At 38.1% G+C, this 14,115-nt stretch overlaps 1 protein-coding gene across 5 annotated transcripts in view; it reads left to right on the top strand.

Moving 5' to 3' along the window:
* The first annotated feature begins 297 nt into the window (after positions 1-297).
* SULF2 (sulfatase 2) overlaps positions 298-14,115 on the top strand; it is an 87,684-nt gene continuing 73,866 nt past the window's right edge. For 2 of the 5 annotated variants that reach the window (XM_040079879.2, XM_040079880.2), the window contains exons 1-2: positions 356-431; positions 9,823-9,889. The gene's annotated coding sequence lies outside the window, so the exon portion shown is untranslated. Of the gene's footprint in view, positions 432-9,822; positions 9,890-14,115 lie in introns of all 5 variants that reach the window. The other 3 variants (XM_040079881.2, XM_040079882.2, XM_040079884.2) reach the window with 2 other exon arrangements.

Here is a 14,115-nt window from a genome sequence, read left to right as displayed (position 1 = left end):
AGGCGGCTGTCCAGGCGAACGCCCAGCCCGCCGTGAGGGGAGCCGAGCGCTAAGAGAGAAGCGCCGGCCCTGGTACGGGGCGATTCTTAGGGGGCGAAAGGAGGCGCGGCACGGCCCCAGCCCCGGAGATGCCCAGGGTGACGCGCGCCCTGCAGGGGCTGCAGGCTCCCCGCAGGCCTCCCCCTCCTCGGCTGCGCGTGGGCGGGAGCCCCCGGCAAAGGGCTGGGGGAGGCGCCTCGCAACAGATGATTCAAGCCGGCTCCCGGGTCCTGGTGCGGCCTGCGTTGGCCAGCGGCGCGGGAAAGGGCGGTCGCGCCGCAGTGGCGGCTCCGCGGCGGGAGCGCAGCGCCCTCAGCTCGCTCGCCTCCCTCCGGGGTGCCGAGACCACCTCCGCTCCGGAACGTTGATCGCCTCTCACGGCTCCAGCGCCCGTGAGTGTCCGCCCGGCGGGACTGCGAGTGGCGCCTCATCCGCGCGCAGTCGGCCGGGGCCCCCGGGACTGCGGCGGCGGCGGGGCGCGAGGCCCTGAGGGCGCGAGGCCCTGAGGGCGCGAGGCCCTGAGGGCGCGAGGCCCTGAGGGCGCTCGGGGCCGGGAGCCGGAGCTGCCTCCTCTCCGGTCTAACCGGTGCGCCTGGGAAATGGGGAAGGGCTGGGGGGATTCTTCCCCGGGTGGAAGACGGAATCCATGCCGCGGGAATTTTTATCACCTGTAGGTGAGGGGAAAGCCCCGTTCCCCCTCTCCCTTTATTCCAGCTTCATCGATGCAGAGCCGCTTGTAGTGAGTAATTACCGAGTTTCGGTCTCGGCGCTCGGTGTGGAGCGGAGGACGGGCTGTCAGGTGGGGAGCTGAGATGCGGGGGAAGTGACTTGCCCATGGTCAGTCTGTTAGGCAGTGGCAAATAACGTGCTGTACTAAAAACTTAGGCAGCAGTCAGTGGAAACTTTGAATTACTGTTCGGTGAGGTAGGAAGCCTTGTAAACAGTGTGTTTCTACTGTGATCTGACAGTTCTGATGATCTCCGTAACTGAGTCATTGATTATGACTCTGCAGCTTAGTATATTAAATTGCTGTGTATAAGAACTCGTGATTTTGAGGAGTATTTGGGAAAGGGAGATTGTGCACCTAAAAATTAGATGCTGAGTTGTGTCAGAAGTGGATGTTGTTTTCAGTCTGGAAATGGAATAATGAAAATACCTTACAGGTTTTTGGTGTCTGGATGTTCTGATCAATTGACCTGTTATATAGATTTTCTTAGGTCTGCTTATAGTTTTAATATTTTTCTTCTGGATTCTGTCTTTGCTGTTGATGTGCTAATGGTGTGAAGTTCTTTATGCATCTTTTTTTTGCAATGTTATCCCTGCATGTTACCCCAGAGTTTCTGCCTTTCTGTGAACAGAAAGAACACAAATCAAAAAGGACAGGAATGTGCTTTAGAGTAGGGTTTTGCTCTGTTTTTGTAATTTTAATATAAGAATCCTAAACTCATACATTTTACTTCTGTGGCTGAAATATGCAGTCTGGGAAATTGCAGCTTGCTTCTAAAGAAAGTTAAGGTACCCAAATCCTAAGAAGTGAAGTTTCATTACTTCAACAACAAATACTTTGTAGGCGCATGATTAGAAGACTAGTACTTATTTTTTTATTTTCCCTTATATTACAGTACAGCATCATTTGAAGGACTTCCTAAATAACTGGACTCCTTTATGTCATCCATTCTTTATCAGAGGGAGAAGTAGTCAGTGTGGAAGACTTGAGTGGTTTAGAGAAAAATTATATGTTTCTGCTCTTAGAAAGCTTTTTCTCATAGATAATATGTGCAGAGACAAATTACTTCACCAAATGTAACTTAGTTGCGCATACAGAAGTGTGAGACACTGGTTGCCATCAAAGACAACACTGCAATGTGTCTTCTGCCTTCTAATTCACTGGGTAAATCTTCATCTCTTGTTGGATATCTAGCAGTATCATGACGCAATGGTGTCTGTGGTTCAGTTGGGGGTCTTCCAACTGCTCCAGATCATAGCACACTGATGAAAGTGGAGGCATCTGTAAGAGTAGATAAATGAGTTCTAATTAGTACATCTAAATCTCTGTCTAATGGTCGGTCTTTAGTCACACATCGGATAGTCTAACTGTAAGATCAAAGCACTCATTAAAAATTTTATTGCATTACCTTGCCTGTGATATTTGCATGGGTTATCTTCTCAGTGCTGTCTGCTGGAGAGCAGACTTGCAACGAGCCAACCTTAGATACAATACAAGATCCTGTGGGTTCTGTAGCTGTTAACAGTATGACATTAATGGTGTTAAATTAGCAGCATCAGCAATATTAATTGATTTTTTAATTCAAACTGCGACATTTGTTTGGTAAAATGATGATTAAATATTTGCAAACATTCTGTGTGCAGTAAAGGTCTTTGGGCCCTGACAAATGAGAAAATTGCAGGTTGTAGAAAAATGTAAATATTCTTTTGGAAATTCTTCTATGGCAAGACAAAAATGTTCCCCTCTAAGCAATGGAGGATTCATTTTCACCTCTGTAAAAAAAGCTGGAGACTGTTTTACGTACTTAATACATGTGTTGGTGTCTTCCTTTTGTTCAGGCACTGATGTTGAATTGGGTTTTGTCCTGGTTTTGTTAGGCAAGTAGTCCAGCACTCCACTGTAGAAAAGTGTTGTAGTCTCAATTTGCTCCTCTTGTAATCTTCTGGAAAATTTTGGTAGTGTCTTACATTTTCATTTATAATGGTTTTAGGTCACTTGTTAAGTCCTTTACCATCAGATGGCTACATGTAATACTATCTTATGTGTTTAATTGGTGAATGCATTAACCATGGATTTAGGGAAGGCTTTAGGGAAAGGCTTAATCTAGTTTCAGATAATCCTTATGACTTTTACCCTTCCTGTCTTTAGCAGAGTAAGGATTTGTAGTGTCACGTTGGAGAACTAACGTCACTAGCTACAGAATGTAAAGGCTTCAACAATGTGATGAATTTAGAGTAGCTTATTACCTAGTACAATTTAAAGTATATTTTATAGCTTCTGCACCAACATTCTAAAGTGTGACAGTATTATATTTCAGCCAGTGTCATTAAAAGTACAGCTGAAGTTTCTGTGCTATCAAACAATAAAACTAAACTGTGAGTTCATCGTGCTTTTATCTTGTAATATGGCTGCAGTTTGAAAAGAACCAGGCAGCCTTGATAGTTAGTAATTTTCAAAATTACTAAAATAATTTTCAGATACCTTGATTTTTTTTTGCCAGTCTGCAGGAATGGAGACATTACAAGCAATTAAAAGAACAGTTATATTTAATTTAAAAAAGATTAAGAATTACTGGAAGATTTAACTTGTAACTATCAAAAGTATTCCATGACTACTGTGGTGGATAAAGCTAAGTTAGTCCCTTGGTTTAATTACAGGTGTGAAGAAATTTAATGGGGACTACGCAGTAAGGAAATTTTATATCAGGAGCAGAGAAGCTATTAACACTAAATTTGAGCTCTTGATTTACATGTTATTGTATCCTAAGCAGTTTCATCCTCATCAGCTAGTGTGTAGTTAGATGCCATTCTGCATTACTAAATAAACATACTATAGGCAGCCTCTTAGAACAAGATGGTTGGTGTTGAGCATCTGACATCCATTGGAAACCACTGTTGCAAAGTGGTTTTGATTTAAAACAAACCTAAACCAAGGTCAGAATTTTCCAGTGTGCTGATTATCCTTATAGACATGTGTGCATAGCAACATGAACTTAAATATCTTGTTGGCACTGGTTTCTAGCACATAGGTCACTAATCCTAAGGACTGCAGTGTAGTTATATGGTGTAGTATTAAACAAATTTTTCAAATTTTGTGCTTTTGAATTAAAAAAAAAAAAACACCCAAACCAAACCTAAAATAAAATTTGAAAGCATCATAGGTAAGGACAGTTAAATGTCTTTCAAACGTCTGGTCTGAGTTTTTTAAAAAAATCTCTGGATTTATCTCAGTGACTTGGTTAATTTGACTCTTGATCATAGTCTTAATTTTTATTTTCTGGTGAGAAAAGTCTCACAATTAGCAGATCAGGATTTTAATATACTGAACCACAACATACCAGTTTTTATACTCTTGATTTCTATTTCCTACCCCTTTTTTTATAAGCTGTGAGAAAATTAACCATCTAGTTTTATTTTGCACAACACAAACTAAGCTTATTAAGTTCAAGTCAATTAAAATGAAATGTTTGCGTGTATGTCAGCTTCCCAGAAAATTGTATTGTGTAGTCCTGTACTTCACTATTCTGACAAGCTGAAGAAATGTTTCCAGTAGAGGAATCAATCAGAAGAAGTGAATCATCATCTGTGGGGACATGGGCCGGGGGGCCGTGAAAGGCAAAAATATTGTCCTCTGTAAATTAATTTACCTTTTAGTGATCTCCTGCTACCTCTAGAAAGGTTATAACCTAGAATAGACCCTGATACTGCAAAACAGTATATTCAAACTGTTTGTTGTATTCATCTTCTGTACTGGGGTGACATGGAAGGGAAGATCATCAACTGGGGAAGTAGCTTCCTTTGAACCTTTGATCCCAGATTGTTTCTGTTTTACAGTAGCCTTAGGGAGAGTGTGTGATTCCTCTTGGTTAAATGTATCTCCAGTGTTGCACTGTGTTCTGAAGGAAATAGTCTAACTTTACTTTTTCTATTATATTATCTGTCATTAAAGAAAAAAATGTTAAACTTTTTCTGTATTATCTTCTTTCCTTTGTTAGCGTGTATTCTGTAGAAACCACAGAGAAGTTACTGTACTTCAAGTGGAAACCTCTGCAGAAGATGTCAGCTGTTCTTTGTGGTAGGAGCCTCGAATGGAGTTCCAAGATGAAATTATTTAGTGTAGATAGGAACTTGTTTTATTTCTGAAGTAGGATTTAATAATGATATTACAGTAATCCTATTAATGGTAAGTTGTAGAAGATGCCAGGCTGAGCTAAAAATCCCTTCCAGTACAATGCAGTTTGCTGCAAATTCTTCTGATCTGTCAGACTTCTACTTGAGTACTGTGATTTGTCTTTTCCTTTTTTAGAAAAACTTGTGTGACAATTTCCAAGTAGTTAGTCTCTTTAAATGACAAAAAAAGAAGAGAGAGATCTACTTTCCTAGCTATCTTCATGTTTATGTAGTTGGGGGGCACAACTTTATCAGTTTCTACCATACTGAATAGGCCAAGGATGTTGCATATCTGTTTCGAGACTTTATTTGGCGGTGGGTTTATAAGCAATGTTATCATGCATGTACTGAAGATGGTGAAAACATATTTTGAAGTACACTGGAGTACCTGAGTTTGTATCAGCAGAAATTGGAAAATAACTTTGTGTGTGTTTTATTGGTCTACTTAAAATATACCTGTTTAAGAATCTCAAAAGTAAGGATAGTGCTGGGCCACTGCAGGTAAGTAACACCCTGGCCTAATCCAGTATTCTTATTCTCACACCAAGGCAGTTACAGAGACCTGTCAAGCTCAGTGTTTTGTCTCTTGTTGCAGCTGATAATAGGCACTTTAGCATGTAAGAAGAATACAGATGTAAAGAGGTATGATACTGAGAAGCAATTCTACAAGTTATACTGGGTTTACATGTCACAGTTAGTAACCCTTGATGGTATTTCTTTGCCTATAAATGTATGTTTTCCCTAAATTGAACCTGTACTACTCTTTCAGCAATTCTTGGCAATTTATGTTTGGATTGCGCTTTTCAAAGATTCTTGAAGCTTTCTTCTGCGTGGTAGTTTGCAGTTTTGAGCTCTTTGTTGAGTATGGATCAGTAAGGTGATACGAAGAGAAGGGAACTAACTTGAAGATATGTGTGTAAGTGTGATCAGGATAAGATTGTTTTGGAAAAAAAGACAGCTGAAAAAGAAAAAAAAAATGTTAGAAAGGTGGCAGGTTGAAAGATACCATTTCCAATGAAAGAAAACACTTAATGATTGGGACTTAGTTTAAAAAACCAGTAAGACTTGTTAATTTAAAACTATATTCTAAGTCCTGTGTAAACTTTGTATTCAGAAGCAGCATTTAGACTTGCTTATCTGATGACCTATGAATGTGTTTGTATATTGTGAAGGTTGTTGTGTTAAGCTGGGGTAGGGTAAGGATTTCTTTGTCTCTTAGTAGGCATAGAGCTGAGGCATTTAATAGACTAATTTCCCAGGAAGTCTTTAATGGGTTGATTTACTACTGTATTGTAAAAGATGTCTCAGGAGCATAATAACATTTAGCTGGCTATAAATTTTAGCTTTTACTGAACATTCCACATCATCTGTTGGAGGATGGGGGAAAAACTGATTTCAGACAATGACACTAAACCATATGGTGTGGAAACCATATTGTGTTGGGAGATGATTTGCTTGGTGATTCTTCTGATGTCTAATTTACATCATCTGCTCTAGAAACCCTGTGCTGTAGAAATTGTACATTCATGTGATTATGAAGCTAGACTGAATAGTATGGAATGGAATTTTGTTAAACACTGATTTCCCCCGCCCCCCCCCCCAATTCTTATATTGATGCAAGTTTTGGCAAGAGAACTCATGAGCTGCATTTCTGTAGCTCTGCATGAAGTGAAGAAAAGTGTTAGGTTTATAAGTTATTAATGTGAGTACTATATGTCTCTGAATTTTAGGAAAGCTACACACTTGTAATAAAAATGTTACTGCAGAGAATTAAAGGTTTTGAAGTTGTTGCTTTAATCTATTTTTTTTTTTTTAAATTCTATTTAATCCTGTTTCAAGGCCTTAAGATCAATCTACTTAAAAAAAAAATCAACCCCACTGGTTTGAAATACATTATATAGAATTCTTGATAATTGATTCAGTCTTTCAGAACCTTCTTTAGTGCAACTGATGCAAATCTGTTGGGTACAAACAAGTTCTAAATGTTTATTTAGTGTTGCCAATTCTTGCAGTGTTTGGACTATTGGACTTCTCATGATAGAGCTGCTGCTGAGGTATGTTGTTCATAAGAGACTGTATTGAGACAAAATACTTACGTATGTTATTTAGGTGCTGGTCAAAGTCATTAAAACTTAATGTTTTGGGTTTTTTCTTAACCCACATGACTTTTTTTTTTTTTTTTTTTTTTTTTTTTTTTTTTTTTTTTTTTTTTTAAGTCTTGTGTATTGACTTCTTTCTTGCCAACCCTGTTTTGGAGGAAAAGCTTACTTAAATATTTTCCAGTGGATTAAAAAAAAGTCAAAACCCCAGACTGCATGTGATGTTAAATACTCAGTATTTGTGCATGTATTTGAATACTTAGATCAAGTTGTATGCATGCGGCTGTAGACACAGTATTTTGTTTCATCAAAATAATGTGACATCAGTTAAAAGTGGTATGAATCATGACAGACATGGTGCCCTGGTATCTAAGATACGTCAGCATGCTGATAAGTTACTTGCTTTCCTGCTGTGAGAACTGGTTGCTGTATTTGATTCTTTAGCTGAATACAAACGAAATTAAATCTGCAGTGACCTATATTGTGCTATAGCTAATGACCCAGTTAACCTCTGGTTAATTTTCTGTCTTTTGGTGTCCTGGGAACAGGGACGTGTTTATTTCAGTAACCACAAACCTTTAGAAAAGTGCCACTGGCATTTATCATTCCAGAGCTCTGTGTTTTAACAGAAATTAGCTAATGGGCCATAGGGGTCTGCAGAAGTTGTAGAATGCCAATGAGGAGCTCTCTTTCACTTTTCCTCCACCCTGATTTTCATGACTAAACTTTTAGCTTTTCTTGATTTTTTTTAATAGTTTCTTTTTGTTTGTTTGTTTGTTTTTGTTTGTTTCTTGAGTATTGATCTGTCTCCTGTAGAGGAAACAAACTATTTGCTTAAAGTGTAGGAGTACATTACTGCTGGCAGCTTCCCAGGAGCTCCTCTCTTTTTCGTGCTTTAAATTTAGCTAGAAGCAGTACAGATGTTGGCAGCAAAGTTTGCAACTGATGACATTCTATTATTGAATGTCTGTGTTACGCAAATAGATCTGAATATAACCATAAAATAATAATGAAGATCTTGTCTAAGGACAGATCTGAAAACCACTTTTCTGATGCAAATGAGATTCTCTGGCACCTGGGTGGGCTCATCCATGAAGTATATACTCTTTTTAAGGAAGTGAAATTACACAACAATCAGCTGAAAAACACGGAATGATTATTCATGCCCATTCGCAGTAGCAGTTCATACTGTCTGTGTCACAGATCTATTAGGTAATGCATAATCCAAAACAACCTGAGCATTTCCTGAGCATTAGAGCATCGAGTGCTTACAGGGTGAGGCCTTGAGAAACAGCTGTTCTAGAGCCAGTCCTTTCTGCACTGTCTGTTCCTTGAAATTTTTACCACAAATATCCTTTGGAGATAAAATCCTTGCTTATTTTTTATTTTGCCTGTGGCAGCAACAGGAATAGCTAGGAACAACTTACTGAATACTCTGCAGAAAGCTGATGGAAACACTTCTACAGCAATCCTCAGTCTTTTGTTATCCATGTAGAGAGATGGGTTTGGCAGGGGAGTGTGGAATTTTGGGCTGCTACAGGACACTTTGTTCAGACACTTGTTTTGTTTTTATGACATGAGAATCGCTTCTTGATGATGTTACAAATATGCAATATCTAGAGGAATGGGAGAAATTTCCATGAACATATTCTTGGGAGCTTGATCTGTTCAGTCAGGTGGCTTAGAGTGCCACACCAAATAAGCGGTGTCTTTGCTTGGTGTATGCCATGGGTATATTCTGCAATTTTACTCGAGATCAGCTCCCTGCAACAACGAGGAAGAACTGGCATACCATTTTATCTGTCCTCATTTCCTTGTTACCTGTAAAACACACTGAACATAATAAAAACCTTCCTGAGACAGCACGGTACGAGCAGTGTCACTTGCTGTGAAACCACTGCCATCAAAATGGGACTTTGCATATATTCTACCTGGTGGTTAAACCAATTTTTTCCTCTGTTTTAAGAGCATGTATCTAAAAGATCTGCCATGTTGTACCCTACTGGGCACTGCAGCCCTTCTCCTTTTTGTAAAGTCGGGAAAAAAAAGAGTGAATCTGTAGAAATAATCCTGAAGTTGTGGTTTGTTATGTGGTTACAATGTGGCTTTGTGCCTAAACATAAATGATGAAAATGTGTCCTGTATTTTCCTGGGGTTTGTTTTGTTTTTCTTATGGCAGCGGAAGACGTAGAATATAATTCTCTGTCTTGTTTGGGTTTTCTTAAAAATTAAGTCGAAACAAAAGGAATGTTAAGTGTGAGATATTAAATCCTCTCTCTCTTTACTAACTGAAGCATCTTGAAAATGAGAACTTTTTCTGTCAGTCATCCGAGAGTACAGGGAATTCTATGTATAAAGGCAGTTAAAATGCCCCACAGCTTAGTCCCTGATCTTTTCTTTTTATGAGCTTATTCTGTCAAGGTCTGTTAGTTTTGGTATTGTTAGCTGTTTAACAGGATTTCAGACTTGGTGGTGGTCTCCATGGGTCCTTTGCCTATTTCAGCTCTGAGTATTCCAACTGCTAGAGGAAAAAAACCAGCTGCGATTGACAAGATTGAAATTACACACAGTGTAATTACCTTATTCATAAATTTATAAGGGAATTTCTTCTCTTGGTTAGTAGTTGAAAAAAACCAGATTGCAAACTTTTGAAAGAGTTCTGAGTATGCTTTTTATGTATTTCAAATCCTAAGTTCAGTGATAGCTCTTGTGATTAAAAAGAAATCAATGAGAGGTTTTTCCTGTATAGATATATGTGATGTTTCTATTAATTTGTACAAATTTGCAGTTGCTGCTATTAAGCCAAGAAGAACATTTTCAGATAGAAGGCTGAACCTGAATTCCTTCAAGGCCAGGTAAGAAAAATATACTGCATTTATTATACTGTGTTCTGGGTAATGCTCTCATGTGGTATGCGTTCAGGTTCAGTTTTGTGAGTAAAAATAACTTGGCCCTTCTGTTGATGGGGCAATTTGACATTGTGCATTCATTTATCACAAGTAATTTCTGAGTACCTCACAATGCAATGAAGTGTAATTAACTTTTTAAGGTGAAGATAGGGAAACATGAGAGTGACAGAGAAAGGAAAAAGTTAAAACATTTCTGAAATAGTATTTCAGAAGGAAATTTCAGAAATTCTCTTCACTGAATATGACTCTCATTGCCTGTGCATTTGCAAAAAGGGAAGAGATTTTTTAAAATATTTTGAATTTTCACCAAAGTTTTCATATATACTTGATGAATAAATAATAATAAATAATATCTCTGAAATGCTTCTGTTTATAGAAAAGAAATTACCTCGTAATGGTTCTTAATTTCAATTACTTAACTGAATTTATCAGAGATTCCGTTCTTGTTTGATTTCTTTTTTCAGTGCACTTTGATCCTTGTGGGAGGGTTAACTGCCACTGCTTCCATTGTGGGCACTTGAGGACACTTTAGATACTATCACTGTTTGTCTCAAAGGACTGAAAATACTTTGCATAAATATCCTATAATATAGAAATGGTGTGAAGAAGCTCATCTCCTATATTTGTCCTTGAAAATAGTTCTAAGTGTAAACATTAATGGAAAAATAGTATGTTGAGACTAGATTTGTATTTGAAAGGCAAATATGTAAAAAACAGAGTTGGGTTTTGATCTTTTAAACAGGACTGTAAGTTGTCTGTTAATGATATTCATTAATCTAGTTTAGCCTAATGGATATAATTTCAAAAAACTTCTGCTTAAAAGTTAAAATGTAAATTGCCGTACAGCTTTAGTATTTGTGACTAAATGAGTGACTTTGAAGTGAATATTGTCGTTTGTTAGATGTTTTGTTTTATAATTGTAGTATCCATGACAATTTAGAGAATGTTGAGAGAGTGAGAACCAAAACATTATTCTAACAATATAAGTTCTATTTACTGTCATGGCTATGCTTGGAAATAGCTGTTGAAGAAGCTTATTAATACCTGTTTTGTCTTTATATGAAAAATAAAATTTGATTTTGCAACATCATTTTATACGCAACATAAAAAGAGAGTAAAATGAGTCGAGCAGTTTGTGAAAACTTACACCAATTTTTTTTTTATGTGTAATACTTTTATGTAATTGTTATGTGAGCCTCCAGCATCTTTTTTTTGGAGAAGATTCTTGGCAATAGGACACCTGAACCTGAACTCAGAAAGTTGGTAAGCGCTATCCCTGTGCAGTTAGCAGCCATGCAGCAGAGAGAGAGGATGCAAACCATGTACCTGGTATGTGAGAGAATGGCAGAACTGGACAGAAAATTTGCTTTCCCATGTTAAACATCTGCCACATGAAGTAGGGGGTACATTTGGCACCTCACGTAACACTTCATACTCAGCAACTCTTCCCTCCTCCCATTCCCCAACCAGAAGGTCTTGCTTTTCTTTTGATGTGACTGATTTTGAAGTAAATACGACATGAAGTCAGTATGATGCAATACGTGGGGATAGGAAAAATGCTTTCTGGGAAGTGCAAAAAGTGATGAAACCTGTGAAACCTGATATGTCCTGTTTGGGTTACTGTGCAGAGAACACTGTCAGTCCAACACTGTCCCTGTTCACACACTTCGAACTGGGTTTGTGCCCAATATTTGTCTAATGCAGTTAGCAAAAAACCCCTTTAGATTTGTGCCACAATATGTAAGTTTTACTAAATTTAAATATTTGGAAAACCCCCCAGTATTTTCTTTATTGTGAAGTATAAATCTGCAATTGAAAATAGTTGGAAAACAGAAAATACTGGCTTGTGGAGAACTGGGTTCATACTTGGTTGTGGTGAACAGAGGTAATAGATTTCACTCTAAATCAGCTGGAAACTTGGCAGTAGACTTCAGCTCACTTAAGTGTTTGTGGAGCCATGGATGTCTTTTCTGATGTGGCTTATGGTTGATAAATTTTTATGTTACTTCTTTTAGCAGATGTTACATAAATAATTTGACATCAAGCTTTTGGAAGCTCTGCACTGGATCTTATAAACACATTCCAGTTTAAACTAAGCCTTCAGAATAACAAATTAACAAAAAATAGCAGATGCTTCCTATAGAAAAATATCTGTAACTGGTTTTCTATTTTGGAAGAAAAATGTCTTTTCAAGTTGGAACAACAGTTGTTACAACTAGTGGAAAATGCAGTAGATAGTTGTTAATGTCCACAGAATAATGCTGACATTTCCCCCTCAAGTGCACCTTTTGTCTTAACGGATTTTCACAATAAAAAATCATACTCTGTAATACACATTTATGTCAAAATCAATATGCAAAACGTAGTTGAAAGATGAGTACAGCTGATACTTGAACATCAGTTTTTATTGACATTGTTCCTATGCTCTGTAGATGTCAAGGCAATTAATGACAGTGTTGCAATCCTTCAAGAAAAATTAATTATCCCTGCTAGTTTCCAGATCTCGTGCTTCTTTAACCCTGTTTTCTAATAGCCCAGCAGGTTTGGAGACCTGGTGTTTGTTTATACAGAATATTTCATTGCTTTGAGGGGAGGATGTGAGCATTTAAAAATTCAGCAGCTGTTGCAGGTTGCTTACAGCTTAAGCAGCTCTTTCGTTTTGAGTAATTTATTTAGTTGGCTTCTCGTTGAGACAGTAGCAGTTTGCAGAGACTGTAACTATGTGAAGAAAAGATCCCGATTTGCCAGCTTGGGGGAAGGGGAGTTTTGTAGTCAGAAATAAAAAAGCATTATTCATTTTGTGGGTCTGATGTGTTGGCTATCCCCAGATACAGTTTGGAAAGAAAAGTGCCTATCAGCCATGCATTAGTTATTAGAGACTGAAAAGTGGAGCGGGGGTAGGGGGGAGGGCAGCAAATGCGTGAGGTTAAAAGAAGGTAGTAGAGATTGGATTAGGATATTCTGAAAGAAATAAGAGAAGGTACACCTCTGCACATTTTATGCCTTAGAGGCAAAACTAGAGTCATCAGAACTATGAGCAGATATGAAGATGAAGCTGAGCTTTCCCCCAGCTTGAGAATAAGATACAGTACATGAAGTTAAAAAGAAATAACTGCAGTGCTACATAAAAAATGAGTGTAAAGTACCTACCTCTTAACTGACTCATCTGCTATGACAGTTCACAGCAGTAGGAAGTTTGTCAGATGTATGGCACCAAAAAAACCCCCAAAAAAACAAAAAAACCAAACCAAAACAAAAAAAAACCCCACCAAAACCAGTAATGCTGAAGTCATTAGATGCAAACTTCATCTGCAGGTGTAAATTGATAATTTCTAGAAATCAAGAAGAATGATGGATGTCATCTGCGTAAGTTGGCATGCTTTGGCTGAACAGGTATTATCAAGGTGATAAAGGATTTAAGGATTTCATCTTTTTTGTTTACTTGTGCCTGTAAATTCATGGAGTGTTTTAGATGAGTTCTGAGGATAATGTGCAAGAATAGAGTTCACTGTAGACTAGTTTAAAATGTGTACTGTTTCAAAAATTTTTCAGTGGGTGCTTGGAAATTGAATGATATATATGCATTGCCAGCCACAGCAAGCTTTGCTTCTCCGTTTAAGTTAGTCATCTCACCTATTAAAAAACAACACTGCGTAAAGAGAAAGGATCAGTTAACAATAACTGGGACAAATTGCAGTTTGTGACACTTGTAGGGATAAATTTATTTGATTAACCAGGCGCACATTTGTTGTGCAAGAATTATGCTTATTACTGTGTTTGAGTAGTTTTAATGTTTTTACCCCCTATGAAATATAATACTTATATCAATAGCAGAAATAGCAAATTATATCCAGGATCTTTAGTTTCATTTAGTACAACACTGAACCCAGGGAGGGGTGACTAGTCTTACAGTAATCTGCAATAGTGTCCCAGTGAACTCCAGGTAAGAGTAAGTTAAATCCAGTGTATGTTTGTCTACAGAGGTAGCAAGCAAGTTAGCCACTGAGATCTTTTTTTGCATGGATTTCTGACCTTACTGATATTGAACCATTCATCTGACCTTTCATCCTCCATGAAAGGGGACATATGATTTGGTCTAAAACTGACGTTTGTAATACATCTTTAATGGGTTTTGATACTCTTGAGAAGAGAAAGTGTTCTAGTACAATGTG

This window comes from Hirundo rustica, chromosome 16 (genome assembly GCF_015227805.2).
Source record: "Hirundo rustica isolate bHirRus1 chromosome 16, bHirRus1.pri.v3, whole genome shotgun sequence".
Taxonomy (NCBI): Eukaryota; Metazoa; Chordata; class Aves; order Passeriformes; family Hirundinidae; genus Hirundo; species Hirundo rustica.
The sequence above is the reverse complement of the archived record's forward strand: the minus strand, read 5'-3'. Positions and strand labels throughout refer to the sequence as shown.